This window comes from Micromys minutus, assembly GCF_963924665.1.
Source record: "Micromys minutus genome assembly, chromosome: 27".
In the NCBI taxonomy this organism is placed as follows: domain Eukaryota; kingdom Metazoa; phylum Chordata; class Mammalia; order Rodentia; family Muridae; genus Micromys; species Micromys minutus.
In genome coordinates, this window is record NC_137962.1 from 26,295,993 (window position 1) to 26,313,711 (window position 17,719).

General features: G+C 42.7%; 1 pseudogene across 1 annotated transcript; it reads right to left on the bottom strand.

Annotated features, from left to right (window-relative positions):
- Window positions 1-2,231: 2,231 nt before the first annotated feature.
- On the bottom strand, window positions 2,232-2,677 carry LOC308438461 (low molecular weight phosphotyrosine protein phosphatase-like; annotated as a pseudogene). The gene has a single exon. The product of its transcript is annotated as a low molecular weight phosphotyrosine protein phosphatase-like (transcript).
- Between the last annotated feature and the right edge of the window lie 15,042 nt (window positions 2,678-17,719).

The following is a 17,719-nucleotide window of genomic DNA, read 5'->3' on the forward strand; positions in this document are numbered from 1 at the left end:
AGGCCACAGGTTTTTCATTATTGGAAAGAGAATGTCAATGAAAAAGAAGTTTAAAAAAAAAAAAAAACAACCCTAGACTAGGACTATAAACTAACTAACTTAACATGTATAATATATACAACTTCAGAAATGTTAGCATTCAATATAGACATGCCTACACACATCACATACATATGTTTATGTGTGTGCCTGTATGTGGTGTGAGGAGAGCTGTGTCTCCCAGTATCACCCACTAGTAGACCTCAAAGACCCAAAACAATGTGCACACCCAGAGAGAGCTTTTTCAGACCTCAGGCTCAGATGCCATTCTTCAGTTAGAGGAGGGCGGCTTACTGGGGGAATGACAAGTTCTAAGACTGAGGCAGAGAGTGTACGACTTCGGTGCTGCATCAGGAAAAGGCTGGTGTGTGTGTGAAGGACACAAAGAAAAGCAGGAGGGGACTTAAATACTAAAGTCATATTGAATTGTTTTCCAAAATATAACTATGTATGAGTCCACACTGATAAAGATGGATGAATGATTTCATTAGACCATTTTGCAGAATCCCAAATGATATGTAAAGCTATATCCCACAGACAGTAGGGCGGAGTTAACAGCACCAGCAACTTCCTGTGAATATCCTAACCCCAGTATGGTGTAATAGGAAAACACCTCCGTTCCAAAACACTGTAGTCCCAGTAAAATGACAAGATAAAAAAGCATAAACCACCAGGCTAGGGTGGTTCTCCAGGGTGACAGGCCAGTCCTTAAGACTGCCAAAAAAAGTCGCCATGAAACCCAAAGGCAGATGAGAAACTGCCTCGGAGCCAAGGAGACTGGAGAGGGATAACAATTAGTGTGGTGTGCGGTCACCAGAAGGAAGACACTCATGGAAATGCTACCAAACCCAAATAAAGTCTGGAGTTTGGTCAGCAGTGATATGCCACCGTCAGCTTCTTCTTCTTCTTCTTCTTCTTCTTCTTCTTCTTCTTCTTCTTCTTCTTCTTCTTCTTCTTCTTCTTCTTCTTCTTCTTCTTCTTCTTCTTCTTCTTCTTCTTCTTCTTCTTCTTCTTCTTCTTCTTCTTCTTCTTCTTCTTCTTCTTCTTCTTCTTCTTCTTCTTCTTCTTCTTCTTCCTCTTCCTCTTCCTCTTCCTCTTCCTCTTCCTCTTCTTCTTCTTCTTCTTCTTCTTCTTCTTCTTCTTCTTCCTCTTCCTCTTCCTCTTCCTCCTCTTCCTCTTCCTCCTCTTCCTCCTCCTCCTCCTCCTCCTCCTCTTCTTCTTCTTCTTCCTTCTTCTTCTTCTTCTTCTTCTTCTTCCTTCTTCTTCTTCTTCTTCTTCTTCTTCTTTTTCTTCTTCTTCTTTTCTTTTTCTTTTTTTTTTTTTGTATTTTACTTGTATTTGATAATGTCCCAGTCTAATTCACAATCCTTACTGATATACATTCATATAAATTTGAGGTCCCTTTTCTGAAAACACACCAAAATTATTTATGCCTGCCTGTCACTGTGTAAAATGTTGACAGAGAACACTTACAAACTCATGCCACTATTTAAGCACACTTATTTTTTTTTTAAAGCAAAGTGTCCCAAATAGAAACAAAGCTCAAAAAACTACACAAAAACCAAGTAAGATTAAAGTTGTTAATTTTACCAATCTGTGGGTCGCATCTTCCATTATTTTTATTTCTTTTTCAGACAGGGTGTCACTATCTAGCCCAGGATGGCCTGCTGGAATTCCAGGCCCACCATCACATCCAGCTTCTCCCCTCTCAAATGCCTGATACCCTCAGAGTTTAAACTCTTCTAATGTTAAATGGAAGGCTGCCCTGGGTGGAGATACTGTTACAATTAAGAGTCTAGAATAGAGAGGTATAAGGCAAGCAGACAGCACCACTGGGTGTTGGCCATGCACTCCAGTTAGACCAGGCTACCCAGGTTTGCTGGGCTCAGAGGTTGACCCAGACCTTGTAGGTCATTCTTACGTTATTGGGTTTTCTTTTGTTCCATATTTGCTGTTCCACTATTTTGTAATTATGGCAAGATTTAGTTAGTCTAAGAATGCTTAGCCACACCTCAAACTGTCCGATTCAAATGTTTTTATCCTTCTGAACATATGCCTAATTTCCACCTACAATTATTTTAAAGATACACAGTGAGTCAGCTGAAAAGAGAGGCGGGGGTATGGGACTGCCACCACCCTTGGGCATGGCAGAGGTGAGTAGGTAGTTGCTCAGTGGTGGTGGTTAGGACCAGCTAGTGAGTCTTCTCCAGGAAGGCCTGGCAGCACCTAAGGTATTGCTGGTACATCACCTCTAAGTCAGAGTTGTTGCCATAATAGGGATCTTCAATAACAAGATGTTTCTGTGGATTATGTAGCTCAATTTTAGCTTTGCAGTTTTTAACTTGATGACTTTTTCTATTCAAATCTCCCAGATTGCTTTCATCCATACATAGTATATCATCGAATGTAGCAAAGTCTTCTCTTGTAATCTGTCTTGCCTTATGCGCTGTGCTAATGCCATGATTTCTTAAGCAGCTGACAGCTCTTGGGTCTAGGGGCCAGCCCACATTCCACTGGCCCAGTTATCTAAAATGTTTTCATCAGTGACCGATTTTCTGAACACTGCTTCTGCAATGGGTAACCGGCTAATGTTACCGAGACACATGAACAGCACTGACTTGGACCCAACCTCTGCCATGTTTCAGTGCCAACCCTGGCACCCAGAAATCGCCCACTGTCAGCTTCTTAACAGAAGCATCCATGTGAGAGACTAGACAGGGGGCACAGGAGAACGATCCTGTTGTCAACTTGTGGCTTTTCTGCAAGTCAAAAATTACTGTAAACAAGAAGCCTGTTAATTTTTTTTTTCCAAGAGAAGCTTCTGCAGACATTGACACAATGTAATACCAAAATGTATATGGAAACAAAGTGGGCCAACTGCAGTCAGATACGTATGCCTGATACTGGGAAGAATAAGAGCCTCACACACATTTCCCAAACAGTAAAGGTCAATGTGTTTCAGCAGAAACTCTGGTTTACCTATGGAAGGGACTGGGCACTTTGTTCTTGGATGCTGGCATTGTAGTCTTGCTTAATCTGAGTGGTAGGTCACACATGAAATGGTATAGTTACTTTTTAAATAACATTTTTTATTTATTCAAGAATTTCACACAATATATTTTGATCATAATCGTTCCCCTATCCCAACTCCACCCAGATCTTCCCTCACCTTAGTCCCACCCCAACTGCATGTTCCCTTAGAACAAAAGAAAACACAATGTCCAGTTTATGTAGGCTGACTATTGCATGGGGCTGCCGTTTTAATGCATTCATCTGCTATGCCCACTGTTATGCCATTGAAGAAAACCAAGTTTCACTCTCCCAGCAACCAATTTCAAATCGATTCTTGGCTAGAAATGAGACCTTATGCCCAATTCTTCTTGTCTAGGTTAGTTAGGGCTTTGTGTGGTTTGAGCTTGTGTAGGTCTTAACCAGGCTATCATAGTCTATCCAAGTTCATATGTATATATGTTCTGTTGTGTCTGAAAAACACTACTTCATTGAAGTCATCCACCTGATCTGTTTATTAGAATATTTCTACATCCTCTCCTGCATAGATCCCTGAACCTTCATGGGAGAGGTATGATATAGGCATCTCGTTTAGGGTCAAGCATCCAGATTCTCCTATACTCTGAATATTTATCAATTGATTAGCATTTATTGTATGAAGCTTCTCTGGTGACAGTTGAGTGATACATCCGGTATAACCATTTGTCATTAGGAACCTTTTATTACTATGTTCATTTAGCAGAATAGTAATAGTAAATTTCCCCCTAGGGCTCATCTCCTAATAGCCTCAGGGTTTTTGTTTACCTCATTTCTAGTGTCAGGTAGGATACCAGCTCATGTAGAGAACCTTAAATCTATTTTTTTAAGTGATTGGTTGCTCCTATAGCATTGTGCCACTGTTGCACCAGTAAGCAAACTTCCAGGTAGGTCATTATTGTAACTTGTGGGGTTTGTAGCTGGGTGAGATCAATGATAACTTGCCTCCTCCAGTAGGTAGCATGTAAAGGACCTTCCAGCACTATGAATGCTAAGGAGTAGGGATGAAGCTTCAGGATGAGTACCAGTTAGCTTTCTCCATACTCAATGACATAAGAATAAGGTATCAATACAGTCTTACCGTCAAATCGCACAGGGTATCCAATAGTATTGTCAATAGCTCATAGTGTTTGTGAGGTCTATGGGACCCTGTTGACCAACAATTCAACAAGATTTAGCCTATCCCTGGTATTAGTGGGTTTATGTAGTAGCATCTAATTTCTGGTCGGAATATTGTGTCCCTTGGTATATGGTAATTCCACTTAAACTTTTTGTATGTGAACATATTTTACAAAGCTTCTGCAGTCATGGATTTCCATGTGGCTTTTCAGAAAGTCACACATTGTTAGCTGTCCCTCCAGATATCCCCTCCCCTGTCCTGTGCTCCATTCCCAAACCCATTTAATCCTTCTGTAAATGATGTATTTATGGCTTTTATGCTTGACTATATGCATTTTTTTAGAATAGTCTGTTCATTAATTCTTCAGAATTTCATACGTATATTTTGGTCATATTGACCACATTTACCCTTATCTTTTTCTAGATTCACTTCCCTTCTCCCCATTGCTTCCCAACTTTGTACACTATTTTTTTTAATAGCCTGTCAAGCCTAGTTCATATTTACACATATGTTCATGGGTATACACCCATCCATTGGAGTTTGGTTCACATACTCCCTCCCTCCAAGGCTACTAGTTATCAATAGCTTTTCAGTTATTGGTGTGAACACACAAGAACCCCCCTCCCCATGCTGGACTGATATTTGACTTAATCTTCCATAGGCCTTGTATGTGAGACCACATCTGCCTGAGTTTTTGGGTATCTTGTCACCTCTATATGACACTGTTTCACTCTGGTCCTCCCTGACCTCCAGCTCTTACAATATTTCCTCCTCCTATTCCAAGACCTAGTTTTAGACCTGGGAGGTGGAGCGTATAATACCCCGTGTGTGGCAGAGCCGTTCACAGATACTCTCACTGCACTTTGACTAATTGTGAGTTTCTGGGTTTTAACCACCATCTATTGCACAAAGAAACCTTTGTAATGAGTTCTGAGAGCGGCTGTACTGTACTCTGTGGGTATAGAGATGTGAATTTAGAAGGCAGTTTGATGCTATATCTGTTTAGCAAAATAATAGACTCACCTCAGAGGACCACCATCATAAGTAATATGCTTCTTCTTGCCGTGCAGGTCCTTGTCATAGCTCATGTGTTTCACAGCTGGGTAAGGCTAATGTGGACTTTTTTTTTTTCCAAACCTGCCTACATAGCATCTTATAATAAAAACTCTGGCCATCAAGGAGGAAGCTTCTTAGTCAATACCAACTTGATCTCCCCATGCCCTGTGACTAAAGTTTATGATCTTCAACAAAAGGGCCTGACTGTCAAGTTCTAGTAGAGAGAGAAGAGCGATGACAATTGTTTGTATTGGTTTGAGGGTCTTCTGGACACCCCAGCCAACAACTCCAGGGGAAGACCCTACACTTGGCATTGGGCTTTTGATTTGGAAACCTTTGGTTTCTGAAAGAATCATTATCCCATGTAGGAAAGTTTATTTAAATGTGTGTGTGTGTGTGTGTGTGTGTGTGCGTGTGCGTGTGCGTGTGTGTGTGTGTGTGTGTTTCATATGGTCTTTGTAGACAACCTTATGGCCATTATCCACGCCCCACACCCATAACTACTATACTCATCCATACCTCTACCGACATAAGACTCCCTCCTCGCCATTCCCCTTTCCCCTGCAGATCATCTGTGTTCTACTACATACTCTCTAAAGATCTTCTCCCTCCCTACCAATGGCTCCTTTCTAGTTTTCTGATTTCTACAGGGATCCCCCCCACCCCTCACCCAGTCAAAAACATAAATCTAAACAACCCAACGCTAGGGTCTTACTGCACCCATATTAAAAGTAATTTTAAGTGGCAGACATACCTTCAATATCTAAAGACCAAATAGAAAGAAAATCAAACAAGTGCAGTGTTTTTCCAACTCAATCCACCAGCATCAGCAGCGCCCTACAACATCACAGCACTGCACTGGGGACGGTCAAAGGAATCAGAGAGAGGCTCTTTCAGCAGCTTCCCCCCTCCCTGTGCTATGACCCCACCCAGATATTATTTCCTACTTCCAGAAAAATGAACTTAAAGGTGGGTGTTTCTTAGAGAAAACTACTCATTTGAGATTTCAATATTACCGCACAAAGAAAAGGCTCACCGCCAACACTTACAGCCTCCATTAAACCTCCAACAGAAAGAGGGTGCTGATGCTGGATAATAGGGAAATAATAACAGTTTGTATCCATCTGTATCTGTACGTCATGCTTGGAGCTTTGAAAGGAAAGGAGAAATAGCAGAGTGGTCCTCTCCCAGCATGCCCTCCTTACAATGAACAAAAAGGAGAGTGCACTCCAAAGTACACTGGCCCACAGTGCCACCGTACAACCCATGACTTCTCCCGTCCTGGAACCCACGCTGTTTGCACTTTGTCATGGTAGGTACAGATGGCTTCCAAATGGCAAGACTCGGGGTGGCTTTTTACAAGAGCTGAGATTGTTACCTGGGTTTTGAAAATTACACATCTCTTACACAAACAGCCTTCTTTTTCCTCAAAACCGCACAGTTTTCTAAATTTGTCTGTGGCCGGGGACATGTATTTATGTGGAAAGACACACGATGAAGCATTTAGCCAGTTCTAGCCTAATCCAGTAGAGTCGAGTGGTAGGCATGGCGGTTTGGCAATTTGTGCAGCCGGGATTCCAGGTAACCTTTCTCTACTTAGACAGCTCACAAACAGAAAACAACCAAAGGTCACTGACTTCTCGGTGTCAGAGGTCACTGCCTCCAGCGTGCATGTCATCTGGCTGAGACACTTACTCAACCTGAATGTCCCGTGTAGGCGACTCCTCAGTTCTTCCTCCAACTCCCCTGAATCACACCAGTAAGGAGTGACAGAAACTCTAATTTGGGGAGGAAAAACTATCTACCAACACATCTGCTCAGCAGTATTCCTGGAGGGTCTTTTCCATTTCAGACTCCAGATGATGAGCTATCAGGAGCACAAACGCTAGAGAGAGATTTGTTGCTGCTCTCTAGGACTTTAATGTTCTGATTCCTCACTAATAAGCCACACGCCTTGCTTCACACAGGAACTCAAGATGCAGAAGCCCAAATGTCAATTAACACTTCCTTTTGAACAGTCACCTGAAGCTCAGTATGTCCAAAGTCATGTCCCCTCCAGATGATTACATCCTTCCAACTATCTTTCAAAACATGGGATTTACCAGTTTCCCATTGTTCCTTGCCAGCTACAGCTTCTTGGTCACCACATTCTTTCTTTACTTTTCAAGTATTTGTTGAATCCACCTTCTCTTGCTTTAAACTGACTTAAATCAGTCAATTGATTAGTAACCTGTACATTAGTTTCCCTTCTGCTTCTGTAATAAAGCACTCACCAAACTAAATTTGGGGAATCTACCTGTTAAGCAAGGTATAGATACTCTGATTTTGAAACAAAACTTTAATTAAAATACAGTTTGGATCCTTCTGGATCACACAGATAAACATGGTATTAATATAATATGGCTGGGCGAAGATGAAGGTATGGTTTGCAAACTTAAAGTTTGGAAGCTGTGATGATTGGTTTGGTTGAATTTGGTTGGTTGGGTTTGGTTGGGTTTGGTTGGGTTTGGTTGGATTTGGTTGAGTTTCTTGTCAACTTGAAAAACTGCAGTCACCTGAATAGAGAAAAATCCCAACTGAGGAATTGCCTCCATCAGATTGGCATGTAGGCCAGTCTGCAGGGTATTTCTTAATTAATGATTGACATGAGAGAGCCCAGCTCACTATGGGCGGTGTCACCTCTGGGCAGAGATGTAGTATATTGCTATAGTTGTTCTTACACTACTGTTAATATTTTAAGCTCATACTACATATAACTTATAAGCCCCACTTTATCATGGATACATGAATGGGGGAAAACAGTTTTTATAGGTATGATGGTTTGAATGAGACTGGCCCCTGTAGGCTCATTTATTTGAACCCTCGGTCCTTGGTTGGTGGTACAACTGGGGAGGTTTAGAAGGTATGACCTTGTTGAAGGAAGTATGCCACTGGGGCACTTTCTGTTCTCTCTGTGTGTGTGTGTCCTGTTCATAGTTCAAGGTGTGAACTCTTAGTTTGCTGCTTCAATGCCATGCTTGCCCATTTACCATTGCTCCTTACCTCAAGGGTGATAGACTTTTATCCCTCGAGAACTGTAAGCCTGGATAAGTCCTTCCGTAAGTTATGTTGGTCATGGTATTTCATCACAGAAATAGAAAAGTGGGACACACCATAGGGACAAGCATAATGTGAGGTTTCAGCATTGCCCTCCTGATTATCTGCTTGTTGCTTTTAATTTGAGGGCATCGGGTCCAAGTGTTGTTGCATATTTGGGGAAACCATTGTACTACATGATAGTTGCTACAGTGCTGATACCACACTCTGCAGGGGTTTATCAATGCTCTTCTGCTACAAATGGTTGTCTGCACTACATGCCAAGTTCTCTACAAACTCCCCGTGGTTGATCCTCTTACCTACTCACTCTCCTAGGATCTGTGAGAGCCCACCCATCTCTCATAATCCGTACGTGCCCACTACCTACAATTAACGGATGTTTCCTGATTCTCCTCCTGGCACGGACTTCTGATGAGGTAAGCGTTGGTTCATCTCCAAAACCATGTTCTTAGATCATTTTCTAACCTCTCAGTAAACAGAAGAATGGTCGATGGCATCATAGTTTCAGCACAGATCTTACTGATTGATTAAACAGATGCCCTGAAAATCTGAAGAGGTGGAATGTGATTTCTGTAAAGTTTTATAAAGAATGGGATATATGTGGCGTACGTAAGTACAACACAGATGACCCAGGACCATGACTCTGACTAGAACGTGGGCTCCTCCGAGAACTAATCCACGTGACACTAAAATCCTGGTGCACAGAATTTAAACAAAGCTCTGAATGAGTGTAACACTCCCTGACTATACCAAAACCCTCAGAATACTGGATGCTTTAAATTTTACCCCATGGGAGAAAAGCATATCATTATTCTTAGGATCTTTTAAGACCTTAGTGCAGACAGACTGCTGGTTGGTCCAGAGGACGTGCTTTCTCAGTCGGATGAAGTCCGACCTTATAACCCCAGCCCTTGTGGGTTGCTTCACATGATGTCCGTGGTGGTTCCAACTCTTTCTCTCTGGCAGGTACAATTCTGAGCTGCTCATAGTGCTTTAAGGCACTGTGATTGAGGACTCTTTGTTCCAGACTTGGAACTGGTTTCTCTGAGGTCTACTTATTCCACAAAGCTCAGGGGCAAGGCAGCTTGAGCCCCAGCTCAACGATTAAGCTGTTGATGTGTTGTACCACTGAGTTCTAGGGACACCGCCACATGGTCTCCATTTTAACTGAGGCCTAGTTCTCTCACTGATTGACTGCCGGACTAGCATGTGCAAGGCTGGTCCCCAGCAAAAAGGAAACCAACCAACCAAATCCAGATTCGATGAAAATATACACAGCCATGCCCATGTGATATCAGAACGACAACCTTTAGTTTTACTCACTTGGGTTGGTCCAAATCATTCTCCCTGCTTCAGCCATTTCCTGGGATTTTTCTTGCCTGTCTTTATAATGTTTTCAAACAACCATAACTCATCCATCATGTCTTCTTATTACCTTCCTTCACTGTGACCTGATACGTCTTGCTTTAAAATCTAGCAATCGTACAAAATAGGTTAAACAAAACTAACAAGACAGTATTTTTTAAAAATACTCATAAAGTTTCCTATTTTTGTTACTAAGAATGTGTAACTACTGTCTCTACCTTGATGGTAAAAGATAAAAGGAGCCAGGTGGAGGTGACCCACACATTTAATCCCAGGACTTGTGAGGCAGAGTCAGGTGAATCTCTAGAAGTTCAAGGCCAGCCTGGTCTACAGAGTGAGTTCCAGGACAGCCAGGGTTACACAGAGAAATCTTGTCTATAAAACAAAACAAAACAAAAACAAACAAAAAAAGTAAAAAGAGAGAAAGAAAAAATGTAAACCTATTTTAACATGTGGTATTTACTTAATAGTAGCTATTCTTGGAATGGAACTTATAACTTCTAAAGAAGGAAAGAAAACCAGAACTAAGGAAAGCTAATCAGTGCAGCAGCAGCACAGGAGAGAAAGACTGAGGGAGACTGTGACATGTAGTGGTAGAAGGAAGGACAGAGGGAAGGACAGAAGGAAGGAAGGACAGAAGGAAGGAAGACCACAACTACCAGTGTATCATGAGAAAGGAATAATTTAACATCCAAAAGCCAAATGTAGCTTTTCTCTCGTCTCTCCTTCCCTCCTTCCCTCCTTCCCTCTCTCTCCCCTTTTCCTCTCCTCCTTGCCTTCCTCCTTATCTCTCTCTGACAAGAAGAAAAACAAAACATGGTTGTGTGCTGTCCATAAGAGACACACAAGTTTAAAATAGCATAAAAGTGTTCCAAGAAAAGAAGCGCTCATAGGAACATGGCACCGTGCTGAATTCAAGTCAGAATAAAAACAGCTACTTCGTGCCAATGGAAGGTCTAATTTAGAACAAAGATGATACAGAACTAAATGCTGATGTGACAGATACACAAATAGATAAAGGGTGATAGAAACATAGCATGTCACATTTCAGAGTGCAGTGGCCACTGGGGTTTATTTCTGACAAGTTAAATAAGAACAAATAATATAAAATACAGTTGTTTGTGTAGCATACAGTCTTGGTAAATGTTTGAACACTCCACAAAATGAAATTCTTTCTCCCCAAATGTTGGACTACTTACAGTTACTGTTACACTTATGTGGAAGAATACAAAGGAAACATCAGGAATCTCAGTAAGAGGCCGAAAATTGGCCTCATCATGTGAATTTTGTAAAGAAAAGAAAAAAGAAAAGAAAAAGAAAGAAAGAAAAAAGAAAAATGCTTTAAGCCTTTTCATTGTAATTTGCTACCATTTAGCCATTTAAACAGACTTGTAAATCATTAGTCAAAAGACTGGAAGCCTTTAAGAGACTCCAACATTATCATACATGGTCTGGCCCTAGTAGCATATGAAAATTGAGGAGCAACACACACACACACAATACAAACACATAGAGAAACACACACACACTAACACAAACACACAAACACACAGTATACACAAACACACCTATATACACAGAAACACACATACACCATGTACTTTTCATGACTGCAAGACCAGGACCATGTTGGACATTGCTGCTAGGTTGTGCTGTCAACTAGAGATGTATTCTCCTCCTCCTCTTTCTCCTCCTCCTCCTCCTCCTTTTCCTCATCCTCCTCCTCCTCTTCCTCATCCTCCTCCTCCTCTTCCTCCTCCTCTTCCTCCTTCTCTTTCTTCCTCCTCCTCCTACTGTCTCTCCTCTTCCTTCTCTTCCTCCTCTTCCTACTGTCTCTCTTTTTCCTCCTCCTCTTCCTCCTCCTCTTCCTCCTCCTCTTCCTCCTCCTCTTCCTCCTCCTCTTCCTCCTCCTCTTCCTCCTCCTCTTCCTCCTCCTCTTCCTCTTCCTCCTCCTACTATTCCTCTTCCTTCTCCTCTTCCTCCTTCTCCCCCCATTAGGGCATAGTTGAATCAGCTTCCCTGCTGACTCTGTAGGAAGCAGGGAACCAGCCTCTTCAGTGGTAACTTCAAAGGTCTTTAATGGCCTTCTCCTTTAAAACAGGGTGCATTTCACAGGGTGGAATCTTCAGAGATGCAGGGTGTTGCTCTCAGGAGACCTTTCCTGTCATCCCACCACAGACCAACAGGCTCCTCGTTAACATCGTGGATCTCTTTAACAAACACAGCTGCTTTAGGGCCTTCTTCACTGGTTACTTTAAGGTCACATTCTCATTCTCACTAAGCTGCACGTTTTCTATTTGTTCTTGTCCCACTTTGTGATCTCACGCCCTGTTGCTCTGGGTGCCGGGAGTGTGCAAAGCCTGTGCCTCTGATTTCCTTACACAACGTGTCCTTGCCTCTGATTTCCTTACACAACCCGGCGCATTAATTTTAAATGCAGCCTCACTCTGGTTCTCAGGGCAGGAGTGTAATGCAGCTAGATCCTCTTCCAGAATTCCAACCTGAGTTGCCCTGAGCATGGGCCTCAGTAGATCATTCCTCTCTGGAACATAGATACATGCATACATGTGCACATACACAGATTCATACATACATGTGTACATATATACATAGATACACACATGTGCACATACATAGATACAAACAATACCTATGTTCATACATGTGTGCATACATAGATGATTAACAGATGTTAGCTCGATCTTAGATTGATAGGTGGCAAATATTAAAAGAGCAATCTCATGTAAGACAGTAAATATGATCTCAGTCTTTGCATTCCTTGCTCCAGCCTTCCGCCGCTGTGTTCTATTATCTTCCTGATCTTAAGATGCAATTAAACAAATACAATGCTGTTAAATGAGCTTTCAAATGGTGTGAGAGATGTTTAGGACTAGTCATAGACTCTTCTGCCTGAGGGCAGAGGCAGATGCCCAAAAGGCTCCACTGTGCTGACGTAGACACGTTTTTTTTATTTAGCAAACTCATTGTCTTAGGTAGTACTTGGTTCTGCTCCTTTGTTAGTTCTAGCACTGGGGTTCTTAGCTGCCATCAGCTTGCTTGTTTTGGTTTGATTGTGTGTGTGTGTGTGTGTGTGTGTGTGTGTGTGTGTGTGCGTTCAACTGTCAGAAAATTGAAACCACCTAACTTGTGAAAGAAAGTCTGGGCAGAGACAAATGAGGTGCACACAGAACACGTTTACCCTGAAAAGATGATGTCTTTCATCAACGGCGCTGCCCACGTTTCCTCTTGCTGCACGGATTATCAAGCCATCTCTTGTGAAAACCAGAAGGGGAGGCAGCCAGTTGCCTTGACCTTGCTGGCTGGCTGGCTGGCTGGCTGGCTGGCTGGCTGGCTGGCTGGCTGGCTGGCACTTCCCAGAGGAAAGCATTCCAGAGCTGAACTGATTGGAAGAGGTCAAGTAACCTGGACTGAGAATAGTATTTTAACCGACGATCACACCCATAAACCTGGCACTTGAGAGGTCGAGTATAGAATAGGGGTTCTCAACTTCTAGGTGCCTATCCCTCTGAGGGTCCCATATCAGAGATCCTGCAGATCATATATTCACATTATGATTCATAGCAGCAGCAAAATTACAGTTATGAGGTAGCAACAAGATAATTTTATGGTGGGGGGGGTCACCACAACACGAGGGACTGTATTAAAGGGTCACAGCATCAGGAAGCTTGAGAACCACTGGGCTAGGCGATCCCGGCACGTTTAAGGACAGTCTAGTCTTCAGGGACCCGGTCTCAAAAAAGCAAATGATAAATCTCCTTATAAGTAAACGCTTCACCTGGTTTAGGAGAGATACAAATAAAATCTACCTGTGGCTTTGTTTCCATTCACCTGCATTGATGTCCCAAGAGGGAACCAGAATACGCCACAGATTGAAATGGGAAAACAAACGGAGAAAAATAGCGAGAGCCATGACCGTAACCAAAGTTTTCTTCTTTTCTTTCTCTAAATCATCTCGCTGATTTTTTTTTTTTAATGCCAGACTAAAGATTCTTCATCATGAAGCCTTTCTGAAGGAGGCAAACGAGAAAATAATAATGAGAAAATGGAAAGAGACAGGAAGGGGCGTGGGGGAGGAGGCGGGGGAACGGACCAGATAACTCCGCGTACCTGCCCGTGGACACGACTCCTGTCCAGGCTTTTTAGAAATGTACGGATGTAAAAGTGGCTCTACAGTTCATGGGGGGCATAGCCACACTAATAGAGAAAAGGGGGAGGGTTCCAGGTGAGAAGAACTGGGGTGTGTGAGGAGGCTTGGGGGGATGGAAGGCTCTGTGGGGCTACGTCATAGCCTGCGCGCACAACCAGCTTGCCCACCCCCTGGAGAGCTGCTTCTCCCGGCCCCCCAAAAAATTCTCTCCATCTCCCTACTAAAATCACTATCTCCCTCCTGGAGCCAAGCTGAACAACCAGTAGAGGTTCTGAGAACTGCGAGCTATACCTCGTCTTCTTAAAGGCCCAGAGTCCATTTTCCACCGTGGAATGTGTAGTCCTTGGAACCTACTTAGACTCAAAGAGCCTTTTCAACGAGGGACAGACTGGAAAACAATTTGTAACTCCGTTTGCTCCGTTTTTCTTTTCCTTCTGTCTTCCAAGAAATTAAAGCCCTGGCCGTCCAAAGGCAACAGCAACGTGGGCCCTAAATCTTCAGCCCAACACTTAGGAACTTTGCTCATCCAAGCCTTCATAAAAAGTAACAGAAGTAGAGCCTCACATCACAGGCAAGGCCTTTAGTGGTCCCACCTCTGTCTTTAAATCAGCCATAACTAGTGCTTAAGTAAGGAGCTAAACGCTGAAGTTTCAAACAATGGGTTTCTTAATTCCCAGTGTGTGCGTTCTGTGATATGAAACCTAACATTTTAAAAGGTTACCATGTATTATAATATACAGCCCCAGCCCTGTGTGTGTGTGTTTGTGTATGTTCGTGTATGTTTAAAACATTCTTCACATTCCAGAATGCTAATTTGAGGCTAAATGGGGAAAGGGGTGGGGGAGGTGTCTCTTTAACCCCTTTTCTGTCAGAAATGCATTTGAACTTCTGTTAACCTCCACTGTTCATGTTTTGATCCATTCATCGAAAATATTTAAAAATTAAAGAAGCCAGATAAAGACAGACAGCTAGTGTTTGGGCCCCTACGGCTCTTGATTCCTAAGACTGGTGGAAAAATGCCAGGAGATGGGAGAAGGGGGAGCCATTGTGGTGGAAGAGGCGCACCCAGGTCGGAAGGATGCAGGAGGAGACTAAAGGCTCCCTGAAAGATGACAGATCTGGCTGAGCCGACAGGATGGGACTCTAGCCATGGTCCTCCCAGGAATGTTTGACAGCTCAGAACAGTCTTCGAGTAGGTAATTTGACATTACAAGGTTAGACTTCCTGGGTTTATTTTTTAATGTTTTATTTTTTTTTTCTTGCCAAGGTATAATGATGTCACCCCCTCTTTCTTTAACCGGAATTTTACATTTTTAACATCAAGGTCCCTGGGAGAAAATCTGCACTGGCTTTTCTATTTTATGAAGCCCCAGAGGAAAGAGAAAGTGGGAAAAGTCCTCCAGGGAAATTTGCGTTTTAAAAGTCGCCCGATTTCCTTCATTAAGATGGCTCCCCAAGTTAATGCAAGCAACTTGTTATTTGAAAAAAGCGTGTTATATTTTTTGGGGGAGGGGTAGTACTTCCTTTCTTAAGCTCTCTATTGAGAGAGACTGAAGTGTTCAAACGTAATTTCCCCCTTGCCTTCTCTTATCCCAAAGTACATGTTTCCTCATACCGTTCAGGAAACCTCCAGATACTCTCCACAGTGTGAGTACATGCCCGAAACGCACTCGGTAGACTCCACGGTGTTTGCTCGCACATCACCAACCGAGGGTAAATAATACTTAAATAGTATCCACGTTCTCAGCCGGGAGGCCAATTTCTCCACCAGAATCCTCTTGCAATTTGACTTCATCACGCTCAGCAAGGCTATCAGCAACGTTAAGTGTGCTGTAAAATTGGAATTGTATCATAGTTTGCGTTCATTAGTAACCTCGCTTTCGGAGAAGCTTTAGAACGATTTCACTCCTGTGGTTTAAACAAATAGTTCACTAAGAACAATTTCTATAACAGCCCTGAAGCTGGGGTGCACCATGAGCCCTTCCTCATGACCAGTGTTCCAAGCTGTTTCAAAAATAGATCTTTACAGCATCCTATGTATCAACAGCCCATACCGTTAACCAGCCTCGCACATTCTAGCCGATAAACTATACATCTTTAACCACTCAAGATTATAAGTTGGCCTTTAAAAAACAAATTAAAAAGTGTGAGTGTATCAGTCATATCACTTGGATAAAATTCTCGAAGACCAATGGGTTGGCCGTGGTTTCTGAAACAAAAGCAAGCTGGGAAGCCCACAAGGAAATGGACAATTATTCATAAACCCAAGTTGAGTTAATTGAAACAATCTAGGGGTGGTTTTTAGAAACAGCATTCATCAGAAACGCCACAATTGTCTTTCACAATGGAATCATTCCCCAGTATTGTGTTTGGATCGCTCTCCGTCAGGGACCAGCTTCAGCCAATTAAAAATGATTTATGGCCCTGGGTTTACAGGCGTTCTGGAGAGCTCATGCATGTGAGGGAGCATGGCAACGGTTTTCATCTGTTGGTCACTGACATTTTTTTTTCCCCCAGAGTTCTATAACCTGATTGGTTGACCATGAGAGGGGAAATAGATTCGAGAGTTGGATATAATCAACATAAATGTTCATTGATTGCTCACACCAGAAGTGCGTTCCCCGCGTCAGCCTCTGGGACCACCGTGCTCAGCTCACCCACACCCCGGGTTCCCCCTGCGGGTCGGAGCTGTCCATCAGTCTCTTACTAGATTGATATCAGGAGTGGCAGACTCTTCAAAGTTTGAATCAATCATGTGCTTTGTAGTAAATACAGGAGTGGTTAATGGACAACAATATGGCTTATGTATCTTTTTTCAGATTTTTTTTTTTAATGAAATGTGGAGGGGGAAACAAAAATTTTAACTAAACATATTCTAGGAGAGAATAAACCATATCAATAATTGAACTAAAGAGACTTCAGAAGACCAACCCCTTAGACACTAGACATGGCTTTTATAAATGAAAATGATCCTGTCTAAAATATTTAAGTCCCTCCCACCATGTAGGAGCCCTTAACTTTCCGCCATTTATATCTTGACTAACTAGTCCTTCTCATCCACTCCATCCTCGCTGCCTAAAGCAGACAATTTAGCTTGAGCTTCTGAAGCACCCTTGGTACCAGTTACCATCTGACCCCTTTCTCACTTATCTCCCCAACCCAGAATGCTAGTGCTAAAGAAACTGTTCTAGAAGATTCCATTAAAAAATAATTCCAGTGTTCCCTTGCAGACAACCTGAGAATGCTACATGTATGTCTCGGGGGACCACAGCAGAGAGAGAGTAGCTAAATATGTCAGGGACTCCTTTCTCTGTAACTTCACCTTTGATCACATGATAGATTGTGTCCCCTGTTTGAGGAATCAATACTCTAAGTTTTATCAGCTTAACGGAGTGCCAAAGTATCACTCAGAAAGGTCATCCCAGAAGCTTGAAAATGGCCAGAAAAGGGACGACTCAGACACAAAGCGCCCCCCTGGTGCCCCATCTAATTCTACTTGAGTGAGTCTGTTTGCTTAGTTACTGTCTCACAGCCTCTGACAAAGTTGTGGCAATAGAAAACTTGGTTATAAGCTGTTTAAGAGAGAAGGAAAAGTATGCAACAATGCGCAGACGTACCCCAAATCCAAGTGGCCGTACCGATTCTCTTTTCAACCCTTTGATGGTGTTATTCCCTTGGTGAACCCTCTATCACCTGTGAACAGCCTATCCCGTGTCTCAGCTGCTCCCTGAAGGTCTAGTCACACCTCATCCCTTCTTTACCTGGGTTTCCCAATTGAGTATGTCAGCATTTCCGGAAACGGCTCTTTGACAGGCAGAAGTAGAAAAGAA